This window comes from Ranitomeya imitator, chromosome 3 (genome assembly GCF_032444005.1).
Source record: "Ranitomeya imitator isolate aRanImi1 chromosome 3, aRanImi1.pri, whole genome shotgun sequence".
Classification (NCBI taxonomy): Eukaryota; Metazoa; Chordata; class Amphibia; order Anura; family Dendrobatidae; genus Ranitomeya; species Ranitomeya imitator.
Window position 1 is genome coordinate 99,991,327 of NC_091284.1, and position 13,830 is coordinate 100,005,156.

The window sequence follows — 13,830 nt, forward strand, 5'->3', positions numbered from 1 at the left end:
AGATGAGGGAGAAAAAATAAAGCCCAGAAAAGAAACCTTCTGCACCCCAAAGAGACACTTAGACCCTTTCATAAAAAGGGCATTGTCACAAAGGATCTGAAATACCATCCTGACCTGTTGCACATGAGACTCCCAATCATTGGAAAAAATCAAAATATCGTCCAAATATATAATCAAGAACTTATCAATATAAGTCCGGACAATATCATGCATGAAGGACTGAAAAACAGATGGAGCATTAGGGAGCCTGAATGGCATCACAAGGTATTCAAAATGGCCTTCAGGCGTGTTAAACGCAGTTTTCCATTCATCACCCTGCTTAATACGAACAAGATTATATGCCCCCCGAAGGTCAATCTTCGTAAACCAACTAGCTCCCTTAATCCTAGCAAACAAATCGGTAAGCAAAGGTAAAGGGTATTGAAACTTGACCGTGATTTTATTCAAGAGGCGATAATCAATACAGGGTCTCAAGGAACCATCTTTTTTAGCAACAAAAAAACCCCGCTCCCAACGGTGAAGAAGATGGCCGAATATATATGTCATTCTCCAAAGATAGCTCCGCATGGCGGTATGTTCAGGCACAGACAGGTTGAAAAGTCGACCCTTAGGAAACTTACAGCCTGGAATCAAGTCAAAAGCACAATCGCAGTCCCTGTGCGATGGAAGGAAACTGGACTTGGGCTCATCGAATACATCCTGAAAATCAGACAAAAACTCTGGAATTTCAGAAGAGGAAGAAGAGGAGATTGACATCAAAGGAACATCATTATGAACCCCCTGACAACCCCAACTAGTCACAGACATGGACTTCCAATCCAACACAGGATTATGTACCTCAACCACGGAAAACCCAGAACGATAGCATCATGCAAATTATGCAACACCAGAAATCGACAATCTTCCTGATGGGCTGGCGCCATGCGCATGGTCACCTGTGTCCAAAACTGGGGCTTATTTTTAGCCAAGGGTGTAGCATCAATGCCCCTTAAAGGAATAGGGTTCTGCAAAGGCTGCAAGGGAAAACCACAACGCCTGGCAAACTCAAAGTCCATTAAGTTCAAGGCGGCGCCTGAATCCACAAACGCCATGACAGAAAATAATGACAATGAGCAGATCAAGGACACAGATAACAGAAATTTAGGTGTACAGTACTGATGGTAAATGAACTAGCGATCCTCTTTGTCCGCTTAGGGCAGACTGAAATGACATGAGAAGCGTCGCCACAATAATAACACAACCTATTCTGACATCTGAATCCTTGTCGTTCCGTTCTAGACAGAATCCTATCACACTGCATTGACTCAGGAATCTGCTCTGAGGACAATGCCACAGCGCGCACAGTTCTGCGCTCCTGCAAGCGCCGGTCAATCTGAATGGCCAGAGACATAGAATCACTCAGACCGGAAGGCGTGGGAAACCCCACCATAACATCTTTAACGCATTCAGAAAGACCCTTTCTGAAAATTGCCGCCAAAGCATCATTATTCCATTTAGTCAACACAGACCATTTTCTGAATTTCTGACAATACAATTCTGCCGCCTCTTGACCCTGAGGCAGGGCCAACAAGGTCTTCTCAGCTTGATCCACAGAATTAGGTTCATCATATAATAATCATAAAGCCTGAAAAAAGGAGTCTACATTAAGCAAAGCCAGATTCCCAGATTCCAGGGAAAACGCCCAATCCTGCGGGTCGCCACGCAGCAAGGAGATGACGATTTTAACCTGCTGAATGGAATCACCGGAGGATCGAGGTCTCAAAGCAAAAAACAGTTTACAGTTGTTTTTAAAACTCAAAAATTTGGACCTGTCACCAAAAAAACAAATCAGGAGTAGGAATCTTCAGTTCTAAAACAGGAGTCTGAACAATATAATCAGAAATACCCTGTACCCTAGCAGCAAGCTGGTCTACACGAGAAACTAATTCCTGAACATTCATGCTAGCACTAGGCTCCTCAGCCACCCAGAGATAAAGAGGGAAGAGAAGATAAAGCAGACTGAAGAAAAAAAAATGGCTCAACACCTTTCTTCCCTTCTTCTGAGATGCATTTAACTCATTATTGGCCAGTTGTACTGTTATGATCCGGTGACCTTGGAGCAGCATGAAAACTTTCACTGGAGTAGGTGGTAACTATACTGACCGCAAATCCTGATCTTAACTCCGCAACTAGAAGTATTCGTGGGGTGTACCTAACAAACCCTAGACACCTCGTCACAGCCGGAGGACTAGATACCCCTATAGATAGAAATAGGAATACTACCTTGCCTCAGAGCAGAACCCCAAAGGATAGGCAGCCCCCCACAAATATTGGCTGTGAGTAGGAGAGGAAAGACAAACACAGGCAGAAAACAGGATTTAGCATAAGAGGCCACTCTAGCTAAAATAGGAAAGGATAGGACAGCATGCTGTGCGGTCAGTATTAAAACCCTTCCAAAAATATCCACAGCAGATTATACAAAAATTTCCTCCATCTAACTAAAGACGTGGAAAGTATATCTGCAACTCCAGAGACTCCTATACTCAGAGCAGGAATACAAACAAAAAACAAGCACACAGTTTGTGTGCCAAAGAAAAAGAAACAGACACTTATCTTTGCTGAATTGGCCACTAAGCAGGAGAAGCCAGGCAGAGATCCAACACTTCCCAAGAAACATTGACAACTGGCAAGGACTAAAGAGTCCTGCACACCTAAATACCCCAGTCAGAACTGCAATTAGCAGAAACACCTGTCCAGGACTGCAGCCCAGAGACAACTGCATTACCACCTACAACCACCGGAGGGAGCCCAAAAGCAGAATTCACAACAATAGAGTACGTGGGGCCCTTTATTATGTATGGAGGGCTATGAGAGGCCCATTATACTGTATGGAGGACTAGGTGGGGTCCAACATTGTATATGGAGTACTGTGGGGCCCATTATTCTGTATGGAGGACAATGTGGGGCCATTACTCTGTATGGAGTACTATGTGGGACTATTATACTGTATGGAGGATTATGTGGGGCTCATTCTGTATGGAGGGCTATGTGGAGAACATTATACTGTGTGGAGGGTTATGTGGGGCCATTACTCTGTATGGAGCACTGTGTGGAACTACTGTATGGAGAACTATGTGGGGCTCACTATTCTGGATGGAGCACTATGTGGGGCTATTATACTGTATGGAGGAGTATGTGGGCCATTATACTGTGTGGAGGGCTATGAGGGGCACATTATACTGTGTGGAGGGCTATGTGAGGGCCATTTTACTGCGTGGAAGGCTATGTGGGATCACAGTTAAGGCATCATACTGTGTTGGCATCACCATAATATGTTAGGGGGTACAGAAAGGTCATCATACCATACATGTAGAGGGTACTGTGGAGGAATTCACTGCTGAGGTATCTTTGCTTGGGGCCACTTTTGTTTGTATCATACTTTATTATTTGTGTTATTTATTAATTTAAGTTTTTTAATTTTTTGCTATTTCATATTTAAATTAGGCCACTGGGCCATATGCTTTCTACCGCTCTTAGTCCGGGTTCACATTAGCGTATCTGTGCGCAGTGTATGATCTGCATAGATCCGCATGCGCACATATCTTTAACATGGTGTACTCAGAGACATGCATTTGCATGCGTTCACATGCGGATGCGTACGCGTGCATCGTTTCGCGATGTGCGGCGGTGTCTGGCGAACACAACATGTTGCATTTTTTGAGGCGTCAAATATTGCACAATCATGCGCATGCGGATGAGTGCATCAAAAAACGCATGACTGTCTATGGGAACGCATTGGCATGCAAGGACATGCGTACGCATGCATTCGATACACACGCGTACTTCAGACTGCGCATGTCCTGGAAATGATGTCACCACCTCCAACATGCGCATAAACAATGCAAATGCATGCCAAAACGCATTATGCATGCACATGCAGTGTTTTTTTTTGCTTCATGCGTAAGATGATGCAGAGGCATAAGCATGCGTATTGGCATACGTTTGCGCATGCAGATGATACGCTGCGCACAGAAATGCTAATGTGAACCTAGCCTTACATCTAATATATAAAGCTGAATGTGTGCGTGTGTATGTGTGTGTGTGTGTATGTATGTCCGGGATTGGCATCTGCACCGTCGCAGCTACAGCCACAAAATTTTGCACAGTCACACGTCTGGACCCCGTCATAGGCTATGTTGTGAGGTGAAATTTTAACCCCGCGCTTTCCAATTCACCAAACAATTTTGCCCCTATCTACATAATGGGAAAAAATGTAAGGAAAAGTGTAGGAGGCAAATTGACAGCTGCCAGATGTGAACAAGGGGGACTTAAAAAATGAGAGCGATGGCGCCAAAGAGTATATACCGTACAGTTGCTAAGGTGGGGCCCCGACATGGGATACTCACCACACACGGGGATATGAACACACACACAAAATGCGCCACACACTACCACGTGCTTGAACACATATTACCCTCAGCACACATTTCACCACAAATACACCAACCTCGCCACATAAAAGTCGAAACACAAAAGTTGCCACTCAAAACTCGCCACACGCAGAACTCGCCACATGCAAAAACTAGGCTCTTGCAAAACTCGCCACAAGTGCAAAACTCACCTCATGGAAAACTCGCCACACGCAAAACTTGCACACGCGGAAAAATTGCCACATGCACAAAAGTTGCAACACATGCAAAAGTTGCCTCACACAAAACTTGCACATACTCAAAAGGCACCACACATAAAACTCGCCACGCGCAAAACTCGCCATGCGCAAAACTTGCTGCACACAACTTGCTACACTAACCTGTCACATGCACCTCGACACACAAAAAGTTGCTACACGCATGTTTCCACACAAAACTCATTTCACAAAAGTCGCTACATGCATGTCGCCACACGCAACTCAACACACACAACTTGACAAACGAAACTCACCCTAAAACACACACAAGTCTGGTATTATCCTTCAAAAATAAAAATCTGATTAATAAGCAGACAAACTACAACAAATGTACCATATAGGAAATCCGGCAGCTGTGAGTCACATGACCTGTCTATTATGTGTATGTGTGAGCTAATATATACTGCCAGGGGGAGGGCTTCCTGTTGGCTGGGGATTTATCAGGCTACCAATTTAGCTTACAAATACTGAGGTAAAAATACTGAGCAATTAACGTGTGAACGAGGTCTAATACAGGAGGAGATGACACACAGGTATATACTATATACAGGGGAGATGACACACAGATATATACTATATACAGGAGAGATGACACACAGGTATATACTATATAGAGGAGGAGATGACATACAGGTACATATATATACAGGAGGAGATGACATACAGGTATATACTATATACAGGAGGAGATGACACACAGGTATATACTATATACAGGAGCAGATGACCTACAGGTATATACTATATACAGGAGGAGATGACATACAGGTATATGCTATATATAGAAGATGACATGCATGTATATACTATATACAGGAGGAGATGACCCACAGATATATACTATATACAGGGGAGATGACATAGAGGTATATACTATATACAGGAGGAGATGACATACAGGTATATACTATATATAGGAGGAGATGACATACAGGTATATACTATATACAGGGGAGATGGCACACAACAGGTATATACTATATACAGGGGAGATGACATACAGGTATATACTATATACAGGAGATGACATACAGGTGTATACTATATATAAGGGAGATGACAAACATGTATATACTGAGGTGAAAATGAGAGGTGTGAGGTGAAAATGAAAAGGTGTGAGTGCAAAATGAGAGGAGTGAGGGAAAATAGTGGAGTGATCGGAAAATGACAGATGTGAGGTCGAAATGACAAGTGTTAGGGGGGAATGAGAGGAGTGAGGGGGAAAATGAGAGGTGTGAGGGAGCAAATGAGAGATGTGAGAGGGAAAATGAAAGATGTGATGGGGAAAATGAGAGGCGTGATGGGAAAATAAGAGAAGTGAGGTGCTATAACTAACCACAGATATTTACTATGCCCAGGCAACGCCGGGCTCTTCAGCTAGCAACATTATATTATTCCAATATTCACCATTTGTGATTATGTTTATTTTATTCTACAGTGGGTACGGAAAGTAATCAGACCCCTTTACATTTTTCACTCTTTTGTTTCATTGCAGGCATTTGGTAAATTCAAAAAAGTTCATTTTTTCTCATTAATGTACACTCTGCACTCCAACTTCACTAAAAAAACTGAAATGTAGAAATTTAACATTAATATAATAATTAAAAAAGAAAAACTGAAATATCACATGGTTATAAGAATTCAGACCCTTTTGCTCAGTATTGAGTAGAAGCACCTTTTGAGCTAGTACAGCCATGAGTCTTCTTGGGAATGATGCAACAAGTTTTTCACACCTGGATTTGGGGATCCTCTGCCATTCTTCCTTGCAGATCCTCTCCAGTTCCATCAGGTAGGATGGTGAACGTTGGTGGACAGCCATTTTCAGGTCTCTCCAGAGATGCTCAATTGGGTTTAGGTCAGGGCTCTGACTGGGCCGGTCAAGAATCATCAGAGTTGTTCTGAAGCCACTCCTTTCTTATTTTAGCTGTGTGCTTAGGGTCATTGTCTTTTTGGAAGGTGAACCTTCAGCCAAGTCTGAGGTCCAGAGCACTCTGGAAGAGGTTTTCATCCAGGATATCTCTGTACTTGGCCACATTGATGTTTCCTTCAATGACAACCAGTCATCCTGTCCCTGCAGCTGAAAAACACCCCATAGCATGATGTGCCACCACCGTGTTTCACTGTTCGGATTGTATTGGGCAGGTGATGAACAGTGCCTGGTTTTCTCCACACATACTGCTTAGAATTATCACCAAAAAGGTCTATCTTCATCTCACCAGACCAGAGAATCTTATTTCTCGTAGAGTAGAGGCTTCCGTTGGGCCACTCTGCCATAAAGGCCCAACTGGTGGAGGGCTGCAGTGATAGTTGACTTTGTGGAACTTTCTCCCATCTCCCTACTGCATCTCTGGAGCTCAGCCACAGTGATCTTGGGGTTCTTCTCTACCTCTCTCACCAAGGCTCTTCTCCCAAGATTGCTCAGTTTGGCTGGAGGTCTAGGAAGACTTCTAGTGGTCCCAAACTTTTTTAATTTAAGGATTAAGGAGGCCACTGTGCTCTTAGGAACCTTGAGTACTGCAGACATTCTGTTGTAACCTTGGCCAGATCTGTGCCTTGCTACAATTCTGTCTCTGAGCTCCTTGGCCAGTTCCTTTGACCTCATGATTCTCATTTGGTCTGACATGCACTGTGAGTTGTGAGCCTTTATATAGCCAGGCGTGTGCCGTTCCAAATCAAGTCCTATCAGTTTAATTAAACACAGCTGGACTCCAATGAAGGAGAAGAACCATCTCAAGGAGGATCACACGGAAATGGACAGCATATCACCTAAATATGAGTGTCTGAGCAAAGGGTCTGAATACTTATGACCATGTAACATAGTAACATAGTAACATAGTTAGTAAGGCCGAAAAAAGACATTTGTCCATCCAGTTCAGCCTATATTCCATCATAATAAATACCCAGATCTACGTCCTTCTACAGAACCTAATAATTGTATGATACAATATTGTTCTGCTCCAGGAAGACATCCAGGCCTCTCTTGAACCCCTCGACTGAGTTCGCCATCACCACCTCCTCAGGCAAGCAATTCCAGATTCTCACTGCCCTAACAGTAAAGAATCCTCTTCTATGTTGGTGGAAAAACCTTCTCTCCTCCAGACGCAAAGAATGCCCCCTTGTGCCCGTCACCTTCCTTGGTATAAACAGATCCTCAGCGAGATATTTGTATTGTCCCCTTATATACTTATACATGGTTATTAGATCGCCCCTCAGTCGTCTTTTTTCTAGACTAAATAATCCTAATTTCGCTAATCTATCTGGGTATTGTAGTTCTCCCATCCCCTTTATTAATTTTGTTGCCCTCCTTTGTACTCTCTCTAGTTCCATTATATCCTTCCTGAGCACCGGTGCCCAAAACTGGACACAGTACTCCATGTGCGGTCTAACTAGGGATTTGTACAGAGGCAGTATAATGCTCTCATCATGTGTATCCAGACCTCTTTTAATGCACCCCATGATCCTGTTTGCCTTGGCAGCTGCTGCCTGGCACTGGCTGCTCCAGGTAAGTTTATCATTAACTAGGATCCCCAAGTCCTTCTCCCTGTCAGATTTACCCAGTGGTTTCCCGTTCAGTGTGTAATGGTGACATTGATTCCTTCTTCCCATGTGTATAACCTTACATTTATCATTGTTAAACCTCATCTGCCACCTTTCAGCCCAAGTTTCCAACTTATCCAGATCCATCTGTAGCAGAATACTATCTTCTCTTGTATTAACTGCTTTACATAGTTTTGTATCATCTGCAAATATCGATATTTTACTGTGTAAACCTTCTACCAGATCATTAATGAATATGTTGAAGAGAACAGGTCCCAATACTGACCCCTGCGGTACCCCACTGGTCACAGCGACCCAGTTAGAGACTATACCATTTATAACCACCCTCTGCTTTCTATCACTAAGCCAGTTACTAACCCATTTACACACATTTTCCCCCAGACCAAGCATTCTCATTTTGTGTACCAACCTCTTGTGCGGCACGGTATCAAACGCTTTGGAAAAATCGAGATATACCACGTCCAATGACTCACCGTGGTCCAGTCTATAGCTTACCTCTTCATAAAAACTGATTAGATTGGTTTGACAGGAGCGATTTCTCATAAACCCATGCTGATATGGAGTTAAACAGTTATTCTCATTGAGATAATCCAGAATAACATCCCTCAGAAACCCTTCAAATATTTTACCAACAATAGAGGTTAGACTTACTGGCCTATAATTTCCAGGTTCACTTTTAGAGCCCTTTTTGAATATTGGCACCACATTTGCTATGCGCCAGTCCTGCGGAACAGACCCTGTCGCTATAGAGTCACTAAAAATAAGAAATAATGGTTTATCTATTACATTACTTAGTTCCCTTAGTACTCGTGGGTGTATGCCATCCGGACCCGGAGATTTATCTATTTTAATCTTATTTAGCCGGTTTCGCACCTCTTCTTGGGTTAGATTGGTGACCCTTAATATAGGGTTTTCATTGTTTCTTGGGATTTCACCTAGCATTTCATTTTCCACCGTGAATACCGTGGAGAAGAAGGTGTTTAATATGTTAGCTTTTTCCTCGTCATCTACAACCATTCTTTCCTCACTATTTTTTAAGGGGCCTACATTTTCAGTTTTTATTCTTTTACTATTGATATAGTTGAAGAACAGTTTGGGATTAGTTTTACTCTCCTTAGCAATGTGCTTCTCTGTTTCCTTTTTGGCAGCTTTAATTAGTTTTTTAGATAAAGTATTTTTCTCCCTATAGTTTTTTAGAGCTTCAATGGTGCCATCCTGCTTTAGTAGTGCAAATGCTTTCTTTTTACTGTTAATTGCCTGTCTTACTTCTTTGTTTAGCCACATTGGGTTTTTCCTATTTCTAGTCCTTTTATTCCCACAAGGTATAAACCGCTTACACTGCCTATTTAGGATGTTCTTAAACATTTCCCATTTATTATCTGTATTCTTATTTCTGAGGATATTGTCCCAGTCTACCAGATTAAGGGCATCTCTAAGCTGGTCAAACTTTGCCTTCCTAAAGTTCAGTGTTTTTGTGACTCCCTGACAAGTCCCCCTAGTGAAAGACAGGTGAAACTGCACAATATTGTGGTCGCTATTTCCTAAATGCCCAACCACCTGCAGATTTGTTATTCTGTCAGGTCTATTAGATAGTATTAGGTCTAAAAGTGCTGCTCCTCTGGTTGGATTCTGCACCAATTGTGAAAGATAATTTTTCTTGGTTATTAGCAGAAACCTGTTGCCTTTATGGGTTTCACAGGTTTCTGTTTCCCAGTTAATATCCGGGTAGTTAAAGTCCCCCATAACCAGGACCTCATTATGGGTTGCAGCTTCATCTATCTGCTTTAGAAGTAGACTTTCCATGCTTTCTGTTATATTTGGGGGTTTGTAAGAGACCCCAATGAGAATTTTGTTACCATTTTTCCCTCCATGAATTTCAACCCATATGGACTCGACATCCTCATTCCCTTCGCTAATATCCTCCCTTAAAGTGGACTTTAGACAAGACTTTACATAGAGACAAACCCCTCCTCCTCTCCGATTTTTACGATCCTTTCTAAACAGACTGTAACCCTGTAAGTTAACTGCCCAGTCATAGCTTTCATCTAACCATGTCTCGGTTATTCCCACTATGTCAAAGTTACCTGTAGATATTTCTGCTTCTAGTTCTTCCATCTTGTTTGTCAGGCTTCTGGCGTTTGCGAGCATGCAGTTTAGAGGATTTTGTTTTGTTCCAATCTCCTCACTGTGGATTGTTTTAGAAATGTTCTTACCTCCCTTCTGAGTATGTTTTCCTGGGTCGTCTTTGTTCGAGTCTAATGTTTTTCTTCCCGTCCCCTCGTCTTCTAGTTTAACGCCCTCCTGATGAGTGTAGCGAGTCTTCTGGCGAATGTGTGTTTCCCAGGTTTGTTGAGGTGTAGTCCGTCTCTGGCGAGGAGTCCATCATACCAGTAATTCACACCGTGGTCCAGGAATCCAAATCCTTGTTGTCTGCACCATCGTCTTAGCCAGTTGTTTGCATCAAGGATCCTGTTCCATCTCCTGGTGCCATGCCCGTCTACTGGAAGGATAGAAGAAAAAACTACCTGTGCATCCAGTTCCTTTACTTTCTTCCCCAACTCTTCAAAGTCCTTGCAGATTGTCGGTAGGTCCTTCCTTGCCGTGTCATTGGTGCCAACATGTATCAGAAGAAATGGGTGGACGTCCTTGGAGCTGAAGAGCTTTGGTATCCTATCGGTCACATCCTTGATCATCGCACCTGGAAGGCAGCATACTTCTCTTGCAGTTATGTCCGGTCTGCAGATGGCTGCTTCGGTGCCTCTCAGTAGTGAGTCTCCCACCACCACCACTCTTCGTTGCTTCTTGGCTGTACTTTTTGCTGTCACTTGTTGCTGTGTGCCCTTTTCTTTTTTGCTTGCTGGTATTGCTTCATTCTTAGGTGTGCCATCTTCATCCTCTACAAAGATTTGATATCGGTTCTTCAGTTGTGTGGTTGGTGATTTCTCCATGGTCTTCTTGCTTCTTTTGGTCACATGCTTCCACTCATCTGCTTTTGGAGGTTCTCTGACACTTTTTGCACCTTCTGTGACCAGTAGAGATGCTTCTGTTCTGTCTAGAAAGTCTTCATTCTCTTTGATGAGTTTCAAAGTTGCTATTCTTTCTTCCAGACCCCGCACCTTTTCTTCTAAAAGGGCCACTAGTCTACACTTCTGACAGGTGAAATTGGATTCTTCTTCTGGTCGATCTGTGAACATGTAGCACATGCTGCAGCTCACCATGTAGGTTGTCACATCTGCCATGTTGCTCCTAGATCCTGCTGACTTGCTGTGTGTTTTCCTTCTTGTGTAATCTACTCAGCCAAGCTCTCTTGCAATAATGTCCTACAGGCAAAAATTCGCGCGCCTTAAGGCGCGCGGTTTGGTGATGCTTTCGAAGCAGCTGGTCCCGGCTGTACCCAACGATCTTCTAGCTTAGGGAGACTTCGCTTCTCCCAGAAGGCACCTGGAATATGCAAATTAGCCTCCTGAAGCTTGAATCCCTGGTTTGGTGATGCTTTCGAAGCAGCTGGTCCCGGCTGTACCCAACGATCTTCTAGCTTAGGGAGACTTCGCTTCTCCCAGAAGGCACCTGGAATATGCAAATTAGCCTCCTGAAGCTTGAATCCCTGGTTTGGTGATGCTTTCGAAGCAGCTGGTCCCGGCTGTACCCAACGATCTTCTAGCTTAGGGAGACTTCGCTTCTCCCAGAAGGCACCTGGAATATGCAAATTAGCCTCCTGAAGCTTGAATCCCTGGTTTGGTGATGCTTTCGAAGCAGCTGGTCCCGGCTGTACCCAACGATCTTCTAGCTTAGGGAGACTTCGCTTCTCCCAGAAGGCACCTGGAATATGCAAATTAGCCTCCTGAAGCTTGAATCCCTGGTTTGGTGATGCTTTCGAAGCAGCTGGTCCCGGCTGTACCCAACGATCTTCTAGCTTAGGGAGACTTCGCTTCTCCCAGAAGGCACCTGGAATATGCAAATTAGCCTCCTGAAGCTTGAATCCCTGGTTTGGTGATGCTTTCGAAGCAGCTGGTCCCGGCTGTACCCAACGATCTTCTAGCTTAGGGAGACTTCGCTTCTCCCAGAAGGCACCTGGAATATGCAAATTAGCCTCCTGAAGCTTGAATCCCTGGTTTGGTGATGCTTTCGAAGCAGCTGGTCCCGGCTGTACCCAACGATCTTCTAGCTTAGGGAGACTTCGCTTCTCCCAGAAGGCACCTGGAATATGCAAATTAGCCTCCTGAAGCTTGAATCCCTGGTTTGGTGATGCTTTCGAAGCAGCTGGTCCCGGCTGTACCCAACGATCTTCTAGCTTAGGGAGACTTCGCTTCTCCCAGAAGGCACCTGGAATATGCAAATTAGCCTCCTGAAGCTTGAATCCCTGGTTTGGTGATGCTTTCGAAGCAGCTGGTCCCGGCTGTACCCAACGATCTTCTAGCTTAGGGAGACTTCGCTTCTCCCAGAAGGCACCTGGAATATGCAAATTAGCCTCCTGAAGCTTGAATCCCTGGTTTGGTGATGCTTTCGAAGCAGCTGGTCCCGGCTGTACCCAACGATCTTCTAGCTTAGGGAGACTTCGCTTCTCCCAGAAGGCACCTGGAATATGCAAATTAGCCTCCTGAAGCTTGAATCCCTGGTTTGGTGATGCTTTCGAAGCAGCTGGTCCCGGCTGTACCCAACGATCTTCTAGCTTAGGGAGACTTCGCTTCTCCCAGAAGGCACCTGGAATATGCAAATTAGCCTCCTGAAGCTTGAATCCCTGGTTTGGTGATGCTTTCGAAGCAGCTGGTCCCGGCTGTACCCAACGATCTTCTAGCTTAGGGAGACTTCGCTTCTCCCAGAAGGCACCTGGAATATGCAAATTAGCCTCCTGAAGCTTGAATCCCTGGTTTGGTGATGCTTTCGAAGCAGCTGGTCCCGGCTGTACCCAACGATCTTCTAGCTTAGGGAGACTTCGCTTCTCCCAGAAGGCACCTGGAATATGCAAATTAGCCTCCTGAAGCTTGAATCCCTGGTTTGGTGATGCTTTCGAAGCAGCTGGTCCCGGCTGTACCCAACGATCTTCTAGCTTAGGGAGACTTCGCTTCTCCCAGAAGGCACCTGGAATATGCAAATTAGCCTCCTGAAGCTTGAATCCCTGGTTTGGTGATGCTTTCGAAGCAGCTGGTCCCGGCTGTACCCAACGATCTTCTAGCTTAGGGAGACTTCGCTTCTCCCAGAAGGCACCTGGAATATGCAAATTAGCCTCCTGAAGCTTGAATCCCTGGTTTGGTGATGCTTTCGAAGCAGCTGGTCCCGGCTGTACCCAACGATCTTCTAGCTTAGGGAGACTTCGCTTCTCCCAGAAGGCACCTGGAATATGCAAATTAGCCTCCTGAAGCTTGAATCCCTGGTTTGGTGATGCTTTCGAAGCAGCTGGTCCCGGCTGTACCCAACGATCTTCTAGCTTAGGGAGACTTCGCTTCTCCCAGAAGGCACCTGGAATATGCAAATTAGCCTCCTGAAGCTTGAATCCCTGGTTTGGTGATGCTTTCGAAGCAGCTGGTCCCGGCTGTACCCAACGATCTTCTAGCTTAGGGAGACTTCGCTTCTCCCAGAAGGCACCTGGAATATGCAAATTAGCCTCC